General features: G+C 41.6%; 1 protein-coding gene and 1 non-coding gene across 2 annotated transcripts in view; both read right to left on the bottom strand.

Annotated features, from left to right (window-relative positions):
* Positions 1–19,256, bottom strand: part of DHPS (deoxyhypusine synthase) — a gene marked incomplete in the record, with an annotated part of 571,286 nt that overhangs the window by 344,859 nt on the left and 207,171 nt on the right.
* LOC122812420 lies at positions 3,696–3,877 on the bottom strand. Its single transcript, XR_006366420.1, has one exon. It is a non-coding gene; the product is annotated as a U2 spliceosomal RNA (small nuclear RNA).

Here is a 19,256-nt window from a genome sequence, read left to right as displayed (position 1 = left end):
TTCAGCATGTGAAACTGGCAATTTAAGGCCCTCATTGCTAGAGTTGCAGAAGTTTCTTTCCCCATCTGTCTAATGCTCTAGAATCCCTATCAGAGGGAACTGGATTTTTAGCTGTAGAGGCCTTAACCCCTTTGGGACCCTGGGAAATGGTTTCTGGGTCAGCAACAGGGCTTTTGTAAAGAAATTTGTGAGAGTCAGGGACTCTAGTATCTGCTGGTTTGACTGGGGCTGGAGGTAAAGAATCAGGATTTAAACTAGATTCAGAGTACAAATCATCCACAATGTCTAATACTGGCGGAATAGCAAGGGGTCTGTGCTGAAGCAATAAAAGGAACGCTCGGAGCCTTTTCTTGGATTCTGAGTAATCGTGGCCCTCTCAGTGAAAATGTTCCCTCATAGTATGTAAGGTTTTCCCAAAAGAGTAGTCCTCCGGAGGAGAGGCTGAAGGGATAGATTCTTCAGCATCAGAATCCTCATATGGGGGTAAAGAGTATTCCTGATCTGCTGAGGAATCAGAGGAAATGGAAATCTGTTCAGATGAGTCAGTCTTCATCCTATCTAGGCTTTTTATCAGGAGGGGGATGGGAACCCCTGATCAGAGTAATTAAGTCTTCGGCCATTTTCAGCATCTGTTTCTTAGGCATGGAGGCCTGTCCTGGTGAATGCTGTACTGGCTTCTTTATTTTTAAAGGAGTTTTAGACTTAGTATAAGATTTTGATAGTTAGTGTAGTCTGTCTGAATACACCTTCTGCAGCTGAGGGCTGTTCAATTGCTCTGGATCCCTCTGAAGGAATAGTCTCGGTAGGGCCTAAAGGTACAGTATCCGGAGGCCCAGCCATCTCCGTGTGGTTGTCTGAGGCAGCCTGTGGTTCTAATGCAGCGGTAGTCAGGGGCTGCGAAGGCGCCTCGCTGAAAACCTGAGAACCGGCAACTGGCCTAGCAGAGGGCTAGTAGTCAGGTCTGGGTCTTAAGATGCCTGTCCTTGTCTTTGCGCTTTTTGTGTAGTCCGGTCATTGGTTGCTCCGACGGCATGGTGTAATTGAATTTTCTGCCAAAATAATTTCGGGCAAAATCAGACGTTTAATAGTGCGCTTGTTAAACCTAGCGCAAAACAGACAACCGGTGACGTTGTGGTCTGCGCCTAGGCATGGAATACAGTAAGAATGAAAATCCTTGAGGTCATTTGCTTCCCACAAGAAATACAATTATTACTTTTACTGACATCAATCTGAGGCAAGAAAAAGTTTCCCCAATGGGGTACTTTATAGAAGACTTCGGTTCTGAAATTCGAATTGAAAATCTCAGGAGTTGGCCGACCAGCACTTGAACTGCTTCTGCTTCGGGCACCGCGCGGCAAGAAAATTGCGTCGGCTGCATCTTTTATACCCCTGGTGCTCTGACGTCAGGGAAGAAGCGACGTCAACAGACGCCGGACCAAGAATTTGGAACTCTGGCCAACTGCGGGACCACCTGACGGCAGATAACCCAAGTGTAAGGACTGCAGCAGTGTAACACAATGAACATCCCTAGTTCTGCGGGCCACCTCCGCTGTGGGGGTAGCGTCTTCTGTTAGTGCTCCCAGAGGTACAGGGAAGAACTCTTATCTTCCCGTGAGTCTCGAAAAGGACCCTGGGAATTGTGAAACTACGTTTTCCTGCCTCCTCACCGATTCCAACAAAAAAAAGTCTTTGAGGAGTAGAAAAACAGATCCCAACGGCAGACAAGGGTTTCCTATCTTGCTCACTTCTGCAGAGCATTTCCTTCACCTTTGGGCCAAACGAGGAAGATCCACCAAAAGCAGCACTGATGAAGGAAGACTTGAATGGCTGTGCAAAATCACATACGCATCCAATCATGCCTCCTGATGGCTATACCCGAATCCACCATCCATGAGGTACCCTCTGCAGCATAGGATATCAACCTCATCGACATGTTAGATATGGACAGAAGTGTGGCCAGCTGTGAAGAGATCCTGTTCTGGTTCTCCACAGACATGCACCTGGAAAGAGATTTGGAGAGCTCTTTAGTCAAATCTCTTTGCAACCTTGTGAAATGTGCCAAATAATTCAATGACAGCAGGCCAAAGGTCGCTGAAGAGTAAACACGCTTACCAAAGCTGTCCAATACCTTAGACTCCCTGTTAAGGGGGAGAAAAGATAAGCTTTGCACTGTGAGCTCTTCCTTAGTGGCTGCTGTAACAACCATGGCATCTACTGGGACCCCCTTGCTCCAGTGTGCTCGGTCCTTTGAGGGGGCTAAAATTCTATCTGGGTGCTTGGGGACAGGCTCTACAATATCTGGGTCCTTCCACGCACAGCATGAGACAAGGTGTATTAGCTCATCAGCTGGTCACCCAAGACTTAGCTGGGTCAGAACCGAAAGCCTCCAGGAACACAGACTATTCCTGGGAAAGGGTGTTAGAAGACCAACCACCTTTCGGTTTTAGAAGTTGTAGTATTTTTCCAAAGGAGATGTCCTCAGGTGGATATAGAAGTTGTAGTATTTTTCCAAAGGAGATGTCCTCAGGTGGATATCTGAAAACCCTTCAGCTTCAGTGAAGTCAGTGTCTTCACCGAGAGATTCCTGATGGAAATCAAGGTGTGTACTTTTTGCATGTTCTCTTCCAAGGGACCTCATCAGTGGGATGGGTCTGGTGAGGTACTGGAAGTAACAGGGGAGCCTTGAGCAAATGGCTGGAGACTTGGGGTTGGCTGTCCCAGTAGAATAAAAGTGAGAGGATCAGAACTAAGTCTAGCTGGAGGTAAACAAATGGGACCCAAGAGGAGCAAGGATGTCTGTCTAGGCAAAGAGAAAGCCCTCTCCATCTCTATGACATACAGCCTAGGTGAAACAGAAGCCAGCAGCACTGGAGCAGAAGTCCCCTGTGGCAACAAACCCTAAATCCCCCCCATGCCTCCTTCCTGAGGATGGATAAGATCGGATTTATTCAGCCCTGAATCACTGAGAGGCAAGGATGGCTCTAAACTTCGGAGGTGACTTCAACCGACTGTAGCTGGTGCCAACACTTTGGTTCAAAGAGTCCTCCTGCTTCCAAAGCATCAGAGCAGGATGGCTCAGAAAAGTGGCTGGAGTAAAAAAAAAAACGACCCATCTTCAGATCAGACAAGGACACCCATAAGGATCTCGCCTCAGAGGGCTCCAAAACCACTGAAAGGATCAGAGGAGAAATTAATTGCAAGTTGTCAGTGGGCAGGCTCATGGGTCCAATGGGAGACTGACTGAATTACTCCATATGGATCTGAGCAACTTCCTCATCATCGTATCCACCTCTGCTTCAGACAAGCTCCTGGAGGACCTAAGGGAGGAGCTGGCAGACTGAAGCCTGGAGTGCTTCCTTGGAGTCTTCTACAGAAAAGGAGAAGGAATTTGAATAAATATTAACTCCATTAAGTATCAGGGTGACCAGAATTGAAGTGACTCAGATTTTGAGGATGTAGGATCTGAAGAAGTCAGATCTGACCTTTTTGAAATTTCTGATGGGGGATCGGTGGTAGGAGCTAAAGGAGCTAGCAGTCTGGATACATTTTTCTGTTGTCCCTATCCTTAGAAGCTGATTCAGGCTTCCCTTTCTTGGACCTCTTGGTGGGGGGGGGGGCTTTCAGCCCCAGTTGAAGAGAAGAGGAAGCTGAAGGAAGAATACCCTTCATCAACTTACTTCTGTTACTTGCAGCTCCAGAGTTGAAACCTGCAAAGAAAAGCAAAACAATTCCTCTTGGCATCAGAGTTAGGAATCTTATGCCCAAAAGAAATTAATTTCGTAAACCCAGTCAGCTTATCTGTCACTGTAAACAAAAGACACTACACTGGAAAGGACAGACACTACACTTGATCTTAACCAAAAGATTGAGAGGCGATGGTTAAAAGTAGAAAAAATTTTCTTTTTATGTAGAAAATATGGTGCCAACAATGGTTTAATGGAATACTCTAAAAGATAGAAAACAGGGAAGGAAACAAAAGGTAAAAAGTACCAACAATGGTACTCAAAAGAGTACTCAAGAACTGGGTAAGGAAAAGTTATTGCCTGACTGACAGAACCTGGAAAACACTAGAAGGTAAGGGAGGACAAGTGAGAAAATGTCAGAAAATAGTAGAAATGTAATAAAAATTTGACAACCCCCCCCCCCCCCCAAAAAAAAAAAACTTAGTCCTGAGGAAAAAAAAAAAATATCCGATTGCTCATGAAAGACGGTTCCGTATCTGAGGTATGTTAGGTTAGCTGAGCATTATGGGTAAAGGGAGGAGCTCGGGAGTCAGATCAGAGAATCTGGAAAACACGGCAGAGTCGGATCAGAGGTCTAATCCAAACCCAGCAGTTGAGGGGATGAATGAAAACATAAGCAGAGAAAGTAAGCAAAGGCAAAAGGGGAGTAGCAGAACAGAAAGAGGCAGAAGAAACAGCAGAAGTACTTGGTAAGGATTCAAAATAAAGAAAACAAAGAAATGGACAGTACCAAGTGTGCGACTATTTAACAGTTCCCTTGGGTATAACCGTGCAAGAGCATTTATTCTAACAAAAGAGACTTCGGAAATCACATTTGAGACTTTCAATGGAAAATTTTACTGAACATATGAAAAAAAAGAGACTAACACACAGAATCGTTACGTGATAAAAGCATTTAACTGGGAGCCAAAAAAAATCATGTACAATTTTGAACAGAGTAAAAACAGACTTTGAAAGGGCATTTGAAAACCTTGTGCAAAGAAGTACTGGACACTGCAAAAGTTTATGATAAAAGGGGTTTATGGACTGGAGGGTGGGATTGTAATACTGTGTTAAAAATAGAACAAGAAAAAAATTCTACGTTATACCAAGAGTGAATAAATGTGGAGGCGATACAGATGATGTAAAATACTGTGGACAATTTTTTTTTGGAAAAGGACATTTGTTAAGTAGTTGTGATAATAAAAATATTATATTTATGGTGAAATGGGACATGATGCAAAAAAATGTGAACTGAAATGTTATAACCAACAACATTGGACATCTGTGCATAGACAACGAAAATATGAGTAAGGAAAGAGGATGGAAAATAAAATGAACACAAGAAACTTTAGAAGTGGGAACAGTAGAAAAATTAGACAAGAAAGGCTCCAATATAAGAGATGAAGAAGACCTAAATTTGGAGGTAGTAATGGAAAAAAAGAGTAAAAAAAAGAAAAAGGAAATGGATGAAAAAAGAATAGAACAACTCAACGATTAGCTGTACATAATGGTTAAGGTGTTAGATTCAGAGATACAAGTTAGGGTTCGATTTTCAATATTGGGAGAGAAACTGGCTAGGCTCCGAATGCCCTATTAAGGCAGCTAGCCTAGTAATTGGCTATAATCTTATGAAACCATGAATCTAAGGACAAGGGAAAATGAAATTTCAGAGTGCTTTCTGTAAATGTGAATAGTATTAAGAATGTGTGTGTGTGTGTGTGTGTGTGTGTGTGTGTGTGTGTGTGTGTGTGTGTGTGTGTGTGTGTGTGTGTGTGTGTGTGTGTGTGTGTGTGTGTGTGTGGCCACGATGGTGAGCAGTTAACAGCACTGTTTTTTTTTTGTTTTGTTTTTACTTGTTTTTTTTTAGCCCTGCTTCATTTTAAACTTTTGACAGGATCTTAAAAAAAAAAAAAAAAACACACTCGAGAATATTTCAAAACTTGGAGTTTTAGTGAAAACTCTGCTGAAATATTTACTACAAAAACTAATTGCTTTTTCCTGTCAAGAAAACTAGAAAGAGCTAAATGTCTAAGCGTACAGGGCAGTACTATGTAAAAATACATACAGGCTATACTAAGTGACATCAGTGAGTTATCTGTAAAAGACAGATAAATTAGAAAGCAAAATGGACAATTTTAAGAGGAATGTAAACAACAAGTTTAAGTGCCGAGTGAATTTCTTAAGCAATCACAAATCTCGATTATAGAAGAGGCAATGTCTGAGTTTGACGGAAGATTATGTGAAAATGAGAACACAATTTCTTCTGAAACAAAACTTATTTTGGGAAAAAATAGAAAATTCAGAGAACAGATCTAGAAGGAACATCAGGATTTACAGGATTCCTGAAAAAAGGAGAGGGAGACAGTATGACTCAATTCCTTAATACCTGGCTTTTCCTTTGGCATCGAAAGGGCACATAGATCACTTTCTAACATCTTTTTTTAAAACACCTTCATCAAGGTCAGTGTTTATAATATTTTTTATGTCAAGACAGGGATTTAGTCTTGAAAGCGGCATAAACTAATTATCCAATTAAAATGAAAGGAAATGACAATAACTATTCAGCACTGGTGACATTAAAGAAAATAGTATACAAGCTTAAAGAAAAACAATATTAAAGCACAATTCTTGTTTTCAGCAAAAATAAGGATTTACCTTCCAGAAGGAAAGATTTTTAAAACCTTAGAAGATGCAATGGACTTTATACATAAAAATAAAATCCTAGAAAAAAAAAACCCCAGAAGAAATGTACCGGAATCAAAACCCCAGAAGAAATATACCGGAATCTATCAACTTCTTTGAAGAGAAATGGAACAAAAGATGGTTGGTTAAAAGACAAAAATAATAAAAAACTGAAGGACAAATGAAAATAAATGTATTCCATGGTTATGAATTATTTTTAATTTAAAGTGCTTGAATTGTGATCAATGGGTACAGAATGTTACTTTTTACAAGGTGCATCATTCCCTACTTGAAATGATTCCTAGTTTCCTTTTTTAAAATGGGGTACAGAATGTACTTTTTACAAGGTGCATCATTCCTTACTTGAAATGATTACTAGTTTCCTTTTTTAAAATGTTTAGAGTTTGATTATTTTAGCTATATATGAAATTAAAGCCATTTGTTTGAGTTTAGAGTTTAAAAATCTATTCATTTTATTAAAAGTTAATAATTATTATGATGAAACTTGTGTTAGGTGGCACACTTCCTGATATCCTGGCATAGTTCAGTAATGTACTGTTAAATATAATACTCTGTGCAACAAATGACATTAAAGAGGCATGTTAAGTTACTCTAGGTTTTTAAAATGGTCCAGTAGTGTGATACTGAAAGTACACTTGACATGCAATATCACCCAGGAAACACATGCTATATTACAAACAAAGTATAAAAAATAGTTTTTTTACATACATATAGGATCATAAGAGATTACTAGGCTATTGACCCGGTGGTCATTTTAAGCCTAGCTGTTTCATCCCAATGTAATACCATAGAAATGCTAATCAACACCAAAGACGACATTTAGTGATGATTGCCCATGTCCAGGAGGGTTGTGGGCTCTAGCCTTGGTAAGAATTAATGGTGCCCCATCTACTCGTCCAGGTTCTTCTTGAACAGTGTCATAGAGGTGCCCCGTTTCACATGAATTGGTAGCTTGTTCCAAACATGCGGCAGCTGCTGGGTGATGAATAGGACATTCCAGAGGGACAGATTTAAGTCGCAGGCCATATTTTGATCCTTGGAATGGGTAGCCCTAGTCCTGTTTGATTTAATGGTATGCAGCAAGTTCATTAGGTTTGGGTCTCGAAGTGCTCTTTAGGCCAGACACAACTCACTAATACACCAGTCATTGGTCTACGTGAGACTCTCCTGGATTATACGGACATCATTTGGGGATTCAATGACTGCACCTAGTTTGCAGTCATGTGCAAATTTGTTCAGCCACAACCACTTAGTTTTGACCTAAACTTCTGAGAAATATATACCAAACAGTAGGGGGCCCACACTGACCCCTGTGGCAACCTACTGACAACAGGTCTGCTGGCTGATGTGAAGTCACACACTGATAGCATGTGTTTGGTTTGAGCGCCAGTTGGCAACCCATCTTACAATGCACAGGTTTATATTCAGTTTGCCAAGTTTACTGGTAATGCCTGAATGTGGGACTGTCGAAAACCTTTGCCAGGTCAAGGTATGCTGTGTGCACAGATATGCCTTCATCAATGGTCTTCGTCACACTTTCAAAGAAATCCACTAGATTCAACAGGCAGGATCTGCCCTTCACAAAGCCAAATTGGGTAGGATCCAGGGTTTGGAGGTGACCTATGTCATCATTTATGAGGGCCATAATGATATGTTCCATGGAATTATGGAGGAGGCTGGTCAGAGTTATGGGTCTGTAATTCCCCAGATCTGTTGCTAGGCCACCTTTGTGGAGGGGAATAACTGTTGCTGTTCTCCATTCCTCAGGAACAAAGTCTGTGGTTTGGCTACGATTGAAAAGGGTACTTGGTGGTGATGCTAGTTCATGCTTTAGCCTGTTTAGAAGACAACCTGGGTTGTCGTCTGGTCCCAGAGATGCTGTTTTTTTTTGCCTTGGACACTGCTTTAAGGACCTTGCTCTTCAGATATGTAGGGTGGGGAGTTGTCTGTGGGAAGGTTTGCTGTACGTCAAGAGGGGATAAGGGAGTGAAATTTTCACCAAACCTCTCCGCTAACAGGTTTGCTATCTGTGAGTGTGAGTGAGAGGAGAGAGACACCATTGACCATTAGTTCTACACATGCTTGGGTACTTACCCTTTGGGTTATGTAGTATGTAGATGTAAAAGGCCTTACAGTTACCCTTGGCTGTACTTGGTAAGTTTTTCTCAAAGGAGGCCTTGGAGTATTTGACAAGTTGTTTTATTTGAATGAAGCACCACACTGTAGAACAAACCAAACCTCACACCACAAGTTCCAGGCCAGATGAATTCACTCAGTTTAGTATACAGATTTATTAAAATAAAAAAATAACTTCTGCAATAAAAATTAACAGCAAAACTTCAAACTCTTATACCATTAAGAGCAAGAGGAGGCAAAGAGATCCGCTTGTGGAATACCCCACATGTGAATAAGGTCCAGGAATACCTCTCTCTCTGAAGCATCCATTCATGAGAGGGAACTGAAGTTCTGCTGAGTTTGCCTGCCATGACATTTGCTGTTGAGGGAATATATGCTGCCACCAGGTGGATCTGGAGTGCTGATGCTGGGTTCCATATCTGGATGGCCAGACTGCTAGGGGGGGGGGGAGGAGTAGGACTTTGTTCCCCCTTGCTTATGTACCACATGATAGTCATATTGTCTGTGATTACTTTTAGGGTTCCTATTTGAAGAGCTGATTTGAATGTTAGAAGGGCTAACAGTAATGCCCTCATTTCCTTGATGTCGATATGGTCCTTTTGTCTTGGGTAGGTCCATTTGCCTTGCACAGAGAAGTTATTCTGGTTTATTAGAAGCACTGCACCCCACCCAAAGTCTGATGCATCTGTGGAGACCTGCTGTAAGGGGGCTGGAATCTGTAGGGGGGGGGGTCCTTGGTTGAGGTGAAGTGCTGAAACCCACCACTGGAGTCCCCTCTTCAGACATAGAAGTAGGGGAAAGGGCGAGTCCAGGAGCTAGGAGTGTTGGCCCTATAAGTTTTTTAGGATCCACTTGATTTTTCACATGTGGAGTCTTGCCAGAGGTAACATGGGTATAAGGGATGCCATGTGGCCTAACACTCTCAGGAATTCCCGACCTGTCAAGAAGGAGTGGGTAAGGAGTTGTTTTTGAAGTACAAAGGTCTAGGATTCTTTGGTCTGGGATGAAGGCTTTCATTCCCTCTGTTCTGATCCTGCATCCCAAGAAAACAAGTCTGGAGAGGGGGTCAAGTGGGACTTTTTGTGGTTTATGGTAAACCCTAATAGGAGTTAGGGTGGACATTACTTGTTGTAGGTGGAGTAGAAGAACTTTGTGGTCTTGAAGGATGAGCAGGTTGTCTAGATATGGGTATATCTGTATACTATGAGTCCTGCAGTGAGCAATGAAGGGGGCTAGACACTTTGTGAACACTCGAGGAGCAGTGGAGAGTCCAAAGGGAAAGGCAGAGAACTGATAATGGTAAGAACCTATTGCAAAGCGGAGGAATTTCCTGTAGGCTGGATGTATAGGAATGTGCAGGTAGGCACGTTTCAAATCCAGGGCTACCATGAAAGCCTGTGCTGGAATGAGTGGTAAGGTAATCATTTTGAAGCTGGGTACCTTGAGGAAGAGGTTTAGGAAAGATAAGTCTAGGAGTGCCCTCCATGGGCGGTCTTTCCTTGGTACCAGAAACATTCTGGAGTAGAAGTATGTTTCTTTGTGGGCAGGTTACCTGTTCTATGGTACCCTGAGCTAGGAGTTGAATGATGGGTGGGAAAAGGTGGGTTTGTTTTTTTGGTTGGGGAATACCCTGGAAGGGTGGTAACATCCACCAAGTCATGAAATATCCCCTCTGAATAATGGAGAGGGCCCATTGTACTGATGTTATCTGCCAGGAGGGCAGGGAGAGGGTGAGATGAAGGGCTGGGGGGGGGGGTTGGGTCTAAAGGTGGCAAGTCACAGTGGAGGTGGTCCGGATTGGTCAGACTGACTCTGAAAAGGTGTGGTGGAAGAGATGGAGGGAAACCTGGGAGTAGAGCTTTTCCTTGAATGTCTACATTGAGGAGCTGTGTGCGAGGATGGTCTTTTCACAAAGGAAGGCTTTTGTGGACAGTTCCTGTGGTATCAGAGTATAGGGGATACCAGTAAATGCTTAAGGTTTTGTAGTTACTTTTCCCTTTTCTTGAGGGGATTTGAGAAGCTCTGCAGAAGCTTAGCCAAACAGCCTTATTTGTCCAGGGGTGTGTCAAGCAATTTTGTTTGAACATCCATAGGGAGAGGTTGTAGCCTCACCCAGGAATATCGCCTCAAAACTGATGCAGTAGATTTAGATGAGGCTTCCACAGCATCATAACTGCACTTAGAGTGTCTAGTCACTTGGGATGCTGTGGAAAGCAGGGTGTTGTCTTGTGCTTTAATGGGCGAGTCAGGGGCCTCAGAAAGGCAGGTAGAGGCTTTGGTGATGGTATCCAGGACATACCTAGCCATGTGTGTGTTTGACAGTTGAGAGCCCTTGCAGCCAGAGTAGGAGGTGGTATACACTTTCTTCCCTAATCTATGCATGAATTTGCTGTCTTAATCTGTGGGGTATAGAGCAGCAGAAGGTAATGGTCTTGAAGTTTTGTCAGCAAAGACTGCAACAACTGCTGGAGGATTTTTAAAAAGGAACTGGGCTTCCTGGGGGACCTTATAGAAACGGTCAGGGCGTTTTGAGCTGGAGGCTGAGAGTCTGGGGACTGAGGCAGCCAAAAATGCATCCTGGAAAGTGGGCAGTAATGGGGGCACAGCAGAAGGAGAAGGTTGCTCTATTTGTAAAAGGTCAAAGTACCTTTTCTTGGTATCAGAATATACTTCTGATGCCTTCCACTTAAAATGCTCCCCCATGAGGGAGACCGTCTCCAAATGTGAATTCTTCCCCTTGTGACTCATGAGTAATGATGTCCTTGGGAGAGTCTATGCGAGATTCATAATTAATAGAGTCCTCTGAAGAGGAGCAATCACCCTCTGATACCTATAATGGTGGTTGAGGAGAGGATCCAGGAGGTAATTGTTGTGTTTGCAAAGCCTGAAATGCTTTAAAAAGGCTTTGTGAAAATACTTCCCAGCCAGGATCCGGTTGCGGTTCAGGATGTTTAACTTTTTGTTTTCTTTCCAAAGGGGTAGCCAGTGGAGAAAGAAACAGAGCAGACGTCTGTTTGGGTGGGACTGCAGGAGCAGGGCCCTCCGACTGAGTGAGTGGTGGTTCCCCGCCACCATCAGGGTCCGATAGTCGATTTGCCTCAGCGGACGTACCTGAAGTTTCCGCCATCCCAGCATCCATTAAGGTTCCCGGGCCTGGTTTGGAAACTGAGCTCCAACATCCCGAGCGTTCATCAGCCTCAAAAATCTACTCGGACGCCTGGGATTCCGGCTGTATTTTCCTGGCCTTCTTCCTTGGCGGCTCATCAGACAGGCCTATTCCCCCTTCCATCCCAAAGAGCAAGACGTAATCTCTGATTTTCTAAATACAATTTTAATGCGTTCAGGTGGCTGCAAAGAGTCTTGGGGACACAAGATTTGCAAATGGGGCAGGATCTATGGTCGTGGGTCTTGCCTAAGCAAAATACACACTTCTCGTGCGTGTCCTTGAGGAATTTGTCTCCCACAAGCACACTTCACCTTTCTAGTTGATATGTACATCATAACAGTAATCAAAGGAAAGAAAAAAAAAAAAAAAAACAGGGCACTTATCTGTATCGGTAGATAAAGCGGTCTAGTCTGGAACAGAAACAGTCACCTGTCGTCTGAAAAAAAAACACGATCTGCTTTCGGACCTGGCAAACAGGAGTCAGATGTTCACTATGGCAGAAAAATTCTGAAGAGTGTACATGCAGACTTCACTTTTATACCCTATGTCGGTTTATGGCTCTGACAAGAGACGTCATACGTACCCTCCAGGAGCAAAGACTTTGGTATATTGGCCAGATGGCAGCGTTGCAGGAAGCAACCTCCTTACTGTAATGAATATTGCAACAGGAGAATAGATTGACATCTGCATTCTAAACCACTGTCCATTATTAAAATAGTTCTGAATGTTTGCAGTATACCAAAAGGATAATTTATATACTAGCCTACGGAATGTCAATTCTGAAACATATTATGATTGTGTTTCTCTGTTACTGTCTCTCTTTAATGACAATAAATTGTTCTGAGATACGTTTTGTTATGGAAAGTATGAATCTTAAAAGTGAAGAGTTTTTTCAGAAGTTTTTTCTGATACTATTAGACATTTAAGGGAAAATAGGACTGATGCTAACAGCAGTGCTAGATTAAAGAGCATCAAATACACAATGGTAAATATAAAAAATTTCTATTAAATGATACTCAACAACAAACTAAAATATAAAACCTAGGACTATAGTAATAGTACAAGACATAGTATATAAAGAGAAATAGAAAAATCAGAATAAGTAAATATGTATACAGTTAAAGAATCAATGTCTACAAGGGTGGGAGGTTGGCATACTGGTTAAGGTGTTCACCTTGCAGGCACAAGGTTCAGGTGTGATTCTCACATGGGGTAAATGGCTGGGCTTGGAATGGCCCACAAAGGACAGTATGGTACTAATTTTTGAACTTATGATCCTATGAACAACTTTACACACACTAAATAAAATAGACAAATATACATTATCTGACCTATAAATTAATAAATATGAAAATAACAGTCTTCCTCCCTATAGTAGACCAGGGAGATAATGTGAGGTACTGGGAAAGATTATTGTAGAGATATTCAGTTTGGTAAACTTATAATAAAGAATCTGAAAACCTGTTTAAAGGCTATACATCAGCCAAGGAAAACAAACACTTCAATTTACCCATTATTCATATAGAAAATAAATATTGATGAACTTCTCAAACAATGTCTAATCACATATCAAAAAAGTTTCAATAGTTTCATGTACATAATGCTATAATCTTTAAAACTATTTTAAAAACTGACAAATAAATCACATTATTAAAATAAAAGATTCAAGGATTGGTAAGTTAAAGATACCCAACATTTCCTAAAAATAAACACGAATGTTGAAGTATCTGACTTTGCCCTGTGGGATTCACTAAAGGCTTACTTAAATGGAAGTTACAAGCTACCTTATTAGTAAAACAAGAGAATGACACAAATGACTGAATATACTAGAGGCCAAAAATACACACTAACGTTAAATCTAAAACCAGATGCCATTATCAGTCAGTCTGAGCTTAAAATCAAATACAAAATATGTTGAAATTCTAAATCATAAAGTTTCAATACACCCGGAAAAAATTAAAACTTTGGGTATATTCAGTAAACCTTTTAAGCTCACATAAACTTGCTCTTAAAATCATAAGAAAATGAATAAACTAAATCATATCAAAGAAATAACAAATAATAAAGTAAGAACATATATTAAAGCTATTCTTGTGGGTGTTAACTATTTTATGAAAATAATAATACAAATGGACCTAGATAATGATATAGTTGAAACTTTTCCAACAGAAAATATAAATAAAACACGTGAACAAATAAAACATCGATAGATCATACACTAACAGAAATAAAATATCAATTTAAAAAGTTAAAACAATGTGCCGCGATTAGAGGGCCTTGTATCAGAACTATATAAAATACTACCAGAGGATGCAATTACAATATTAGATAAGATATATTAAGAAATACAAAACAACTGCTGATGTCCCCCCCAATCACTGAAATATTCCCTTATCACCCATTTTAAAACAAGATAAGGATCCCACAAAGTGTTCATCATATAGACCCATTTCACTTTTAAATATGGACTACAAGATGCTCATGTCCATGTTAGTTAACAAAATCAATTTATGTATACCTAAACTAATTAACAAACTGGATATACTTTAAACAGACAAGTGCAGGTTAATATAATAAGAATACATACATTATGCAAATAAAAATAAAGAACTTTCCGTCATTAGTCTCTTTACATAAGGCTTTTTGACTACGTATTTTAAACGGGTGCGATAAGGTGTATATTTTCTCACCTGAGCCTATTGCACTAATTTCTAAGTTATACAATAACTTGTGCTTATGATACAATACTTTTCTTTCCAATTCTTTTAAACTAGAAAAAAGGCACAAAACAAGGCGGTCAATTATCACCTTTACTTTCTGCATTAGCTATAGAACCCTTTTCTAATAATATCAGATCCAATAAGAACATTAAAGGTATCAAAATAAAATATTTTGAATTAGAGTTAATGCTTTGCTGATATTTTACCAACAGGAAATATAATTCATTAGAACATACAATTAGTTCTATGGGCCAGTTTGAAGAAATCTTTAACTCAAAATTTAATCATAATAAAACAAATACATTGTTAATAAATTCAAACAAAATTATTCCAACTTCAATTGGAATAGCAATCAAATTAAATACATTGCAGAACCATTACGTCCAACAGTAAAGAAATGATGCAAACAAACTTTCAACAGGTTGTTGATAACATTCTAAGTTTAGTCACAAACTGGAGTAGATTTCTCTTTACCACAGAATAAAGATTGCTTATTAAGATGGTAATTCTCCCCAAAATACTGTTTGCCTTACAATCTTTAGTACTATCTTCACCCCCTAAAAAATTGATGCACATAAGTATTCGGTACTTTTGCGTTAAACCCCTACCATGCATCTCGTCACAACATGTATTTTCTGAACCACTAGAAGTATAAAACTCCACTTTCATGTCTGGCATTAACCTACTGCAATCGCCTGTGATTCACCAGAAAAGAAAATCAAAAAGTTTACAAAAAAACATGACAAATTCAGTGACCTTCGATAAGATTTTGGACAGTTGAAATGTAATCACCCTGGCACCCTTGAAAACAGCTTCATCTCCTACTCCTCCATTTTAAAGTGACACTATCACATTTCCTAGATCAAGTATCCCAACACTGAATTGTGCCAACGATGTCATCCTCTCCTAATCACTCAAACACTCGAAAAGTACAGTTTTGTACCCACCATAAATGTAGATGTTAGAGTGTATACCCTGCTGCAGTCATCACACTTGGGTTATCCTGTCGTCAGGCGGTCCCACAGTCTGCCTGAATTCCAAAGTCTTGGTCCGGCGTCTGTTGCTGTCGCTTCTTCCCCGACGTCAGTGCGCCAGGGGTATACAAGAGGCATTCAACGCCACTTTCTTCAGTTTTTCTTGTCCCAGATGTCAGGTGTCCCCCCAAAAGGTGGTCAGTAGATAGCACCAATAATAAAAGTTTAGCACAAACAAAACATCCCCCCAGCTATAAAGCAAATACACCACAAAGGTTGTATCAGATTTTAAGGTATTGAAAGGTTTTAGTTAGGTCAGAAGGGATGGAGGGAGGGTAACCTGGACTGCAGCAGGGTATACAATCTAACATCTACATTTATGGCGGGTACAAAACTGTACTATGTTCATCGTGTTACCCTGCTGCAGTCATCACACTTGGGTAGAATCCCAAAGTTAAGGATGGGAGGTGGAGTCAAACAGGGTTAGAGGAGGCTAGAAGGCCCTGCAAAACTGCAGTGGCACAGCCAGCTCTAGTCTTAGAGTAAAGTGGTAAGTGATGGTGCTTGGTGAAGGTGTGTACTGAACTCCAACTTGCAGCTTCCAGAATATCCTTGGTTGGCACCCCCCTGAAGAAGGCTATAGATGTAGCTGCTGCCCTGGTAGAGTGGGGCCTTATGCTAGCAGGAACTGGTTTTCCATGATGGGTGTAGCAAAAACGTATGCAATGTCCTATCCATTTGGAAATGGTCTGTTTGCCTTTCCTTGCGATGCTGTAGCATAGGATACAAAAAGCTGGTCAGATTTTCTGAAAACCTTAGTTTTATCCAAGTAGCAACGTAGTTGCCTGTGAATGTCCAAGAAATGCAGGAGTCTCTCCTTTGTTCTGTGGATTTGGAAAGAAGGTGGGTAAATGGATGGTTTGATTTAGAGCCACACTGGATACCACCTTTGGCATAAAGGAGGGGTTAGTTCGTAGAGAAACCCTGTCTTGACGAAAAATGAGGAAAGGCTCTACTGCCATTAGTGCCTGTAGCTCTGAGACTCTTCTAGCTGTAGCTCTGAGACTCTTCTGGCTGAAGTAATTGCTAGCAGCAGGGCAGTCTTCCATAGAAAGCTGGCTCAAAAGGTGGTAGCGTAAGTTTTTCCAGAACAAAATTGAGGTCCCAAGTTGGTGTTGGCGCTCTCCTGGGAAGCCTAATGTTTTTGGCCCCTCTGAGATACTGCCTTAGAAGTGGATGTGAAAATAAGGGAGGATCAGTGTTGTAGTGAGCTGAAATAGCAGAGGCGTGGATTTTAATAGATGAAAAAGAAAGTCCTTTGTGTAACATCTCAGTTAAATATTGTAGAATCTGAGGCATGTCCAGCTGAAGGGTATTTTGGTCTTTAGCTTGGTTCCAGGCGCAAAATCTTTTCCATTTGTCTGAGTAGGCTTTCCTGGTGCTGGGCCTCCTGGCCTCCAGAATAACATCCATAACAGCTTGTGAAAGAGGAGCTGGCTGGTTGCTTAGGCGATTTGCCATGCAGCCAAATTTAAGGTTTTGAGCTGGCTGTGTAGAATCAGACTGCCTTGCTGTGTGAGCAGATGAGGAATTTGTGGTAAAATCCATGGTTGGCCCTGGGCCATATTGCTTAATAGTGGGTACCAGTGCTGGCGTGGCCAGTCTGGGGCAATGAGCATCATTCGGGGTCTCTCCATCCTGACTTTCAGCAGCACCTTTGTGAGAAGGGGCAATGGAGGAAAGGCATATTACTGTCAGCATTTTCCAACTGAATGAGAGTGCGTCCACTTTCCAAGCTTGATGGTGAAATGTCCTTGTGCAAAATTTTGATAGCTGATAAGTTTTGGGGGTTGGCAAACAGGTCTATGTCTGGGCGCCCCCATTTTTGAGTTATCGCTGCAAATACTTGTGGATCCAGTTTCCACTCGTGGGGATCCATGATATTTCTGCTTAGATAGTCTGCCAATGTATCCTTTTTTCCTGGCAGGAATTGAGCTTGTAACTGAACTTGGTAAGCCAGTGCTGTGTTCCACAAGGTCATTGCTTGCCTGCATAGAGGGTAGGAGTGTGTACCCCCTTGTTTGTTTATGTACCACATTACTGTGGTGTTGTCTGTCCTGATTACAAGCTGTCCTGGATGTAAGAGGTCCTTGAAGGCAGTCAGAGCATTCTGTACAGCTAGCATTTCTTTTTGATTAATATGCAGATTCCTTTGATCTGCAGTCCATATGCCTTGAACGCACCGTCCTGCCATGTGTGCCCCCCAGGCATAGTCCGATGCATCTGTTGTCATAGTTTGCCTGGCTGGGGGTAAGGTGAAAGGCTGACCCTTGAGGTGACATGCCTGTGACCACCACAGAAACTCCTGTTGAAGGCAGGGAATGAGAGGTATCATTGTTTCCAAGCTGTGGCTGTGTCGAGTCCATACGCTTTTTAGGTACCATTGTAATTTCCTCATATGCAGTTTTGCAAATGGTATTAGTAGTATGCAAGATGCCATGAAGCCCAACGCCTGCAGAATTTTTCTTGCAGGGAGTTGGGTCTTTGTTGCCATTGTTTTGAAGTATTGAGTTAGTTGTAGTTTGTCTGGCGTCAGATAAGCCATCTGGGCCGTTGTATTCAAGCTGGCACCCAGGAATGCCATCTTGTGAGGGCACTAGTTTTGATTTCTTTTCGTTTACTGTGTAGCCTAGGCAACTTAGGTGTTTTACAAAATCCAGATGTTTTAAGAGAATGTCCTTGCATTCTGCTTGGATGATTCAGTCGACCAGGTATGGGTATATTTGAATTCCTCTGTCTGCAGTATGCAATTACTGGTGCCAGGCATTTTGGGAATACCCTGGGCGCAGTAGATAAGCCAAAGGGCAGTGCAGAGAATTGGTAATGGGTTGAACCTGCAATGAAACTGAGGTATCTTCTGCAATTTTGTCTGATAAGGACATGCAGGTATGCCTCCTTGAGGTCCGTTACTAGCCAAGCTTTCTTGCCCAACATGGGAAGAAGCTGCTGTAGTGTTAGCATCTTGAATTTGGGTGCTTGCAAGAAGGTGTTTAGAATTGAAAGGTCCAAGCATCGTCCTTTATGGGGACTAGAAAGAGCCTTGAGTAAAATCCTTGGCCTTGCTCCTGTGTAGGTACCAGTTGAATGGCTCTCGTGTCCATGAGAGCTGTAATTTGTTTTTGTGCCTCTGCCCATTAATTTTGTGGCAGGTTTGGCATTCCTTTTATCCTTGGCAAGGTGTGGAAATGGAATCTGTATCCTTGTAAGATAATATCTAGGACCCATTTGTCCTTTGTGACGATGCGCCAGTTGTCTGTAAAAAATGCTAATTTTCCTCCCAAGGGAGCTACCAAGAGAGTTTTGCTTGGCAGTTTGAGGTTTAAGTCATTGTGTTTGCCTTCTAGTAGTTTGGGACCGGTCTTCTCCTCCCTTCTGTGTTGCAGTGCCCCATTGGCGAGGTTTGTAAGGGATTTGTGCTTGTCCTCTGCCCTTTGGGCGCCTGTATTTACCCCTCTGTGGTCTGTCAGAAGCTGGAAAGGACCAATTTTTTTTTGGCCAATTTCTGCTGAAGTGTGGGGGCTGCACCTGTAAGAAATCTTTCGACAGTCTGCATAGATTTTGCTTTATCCTCCATTTTCTTTAAAACCTCTTCTGCTTTAACCCCAAATAAGACATCCTGCTGTAAGGGTGCATCTAGTAACTTTGCTTTAACATGATCAGGCAGAGTTTGTTCCTTTAACCAAGCATGCCTACGTATAACAGACCCAGTAACAGCTGCTCTACAGGAAGCTTCCAAGGAATCAAATCCACATTGTAAAGTATGTTTGCCCAC

Source organism: Protopterus annectens, chromosome 9.part0 (assembly GCF_019279795.1).
Source record: "Protopterus annectens isolate FY-2018-M chromosome 9.part0, PAN1.0, whole genome shotgun sequence".
NCBI lineage: Eukaryota > Metazoa > Chordata > Ceratodontiformes > Protopteridae > Protopterus > Protopterus annectens.
This window is presented reverse-complemented; position numbering and strand designations above follow the sequence as displayed.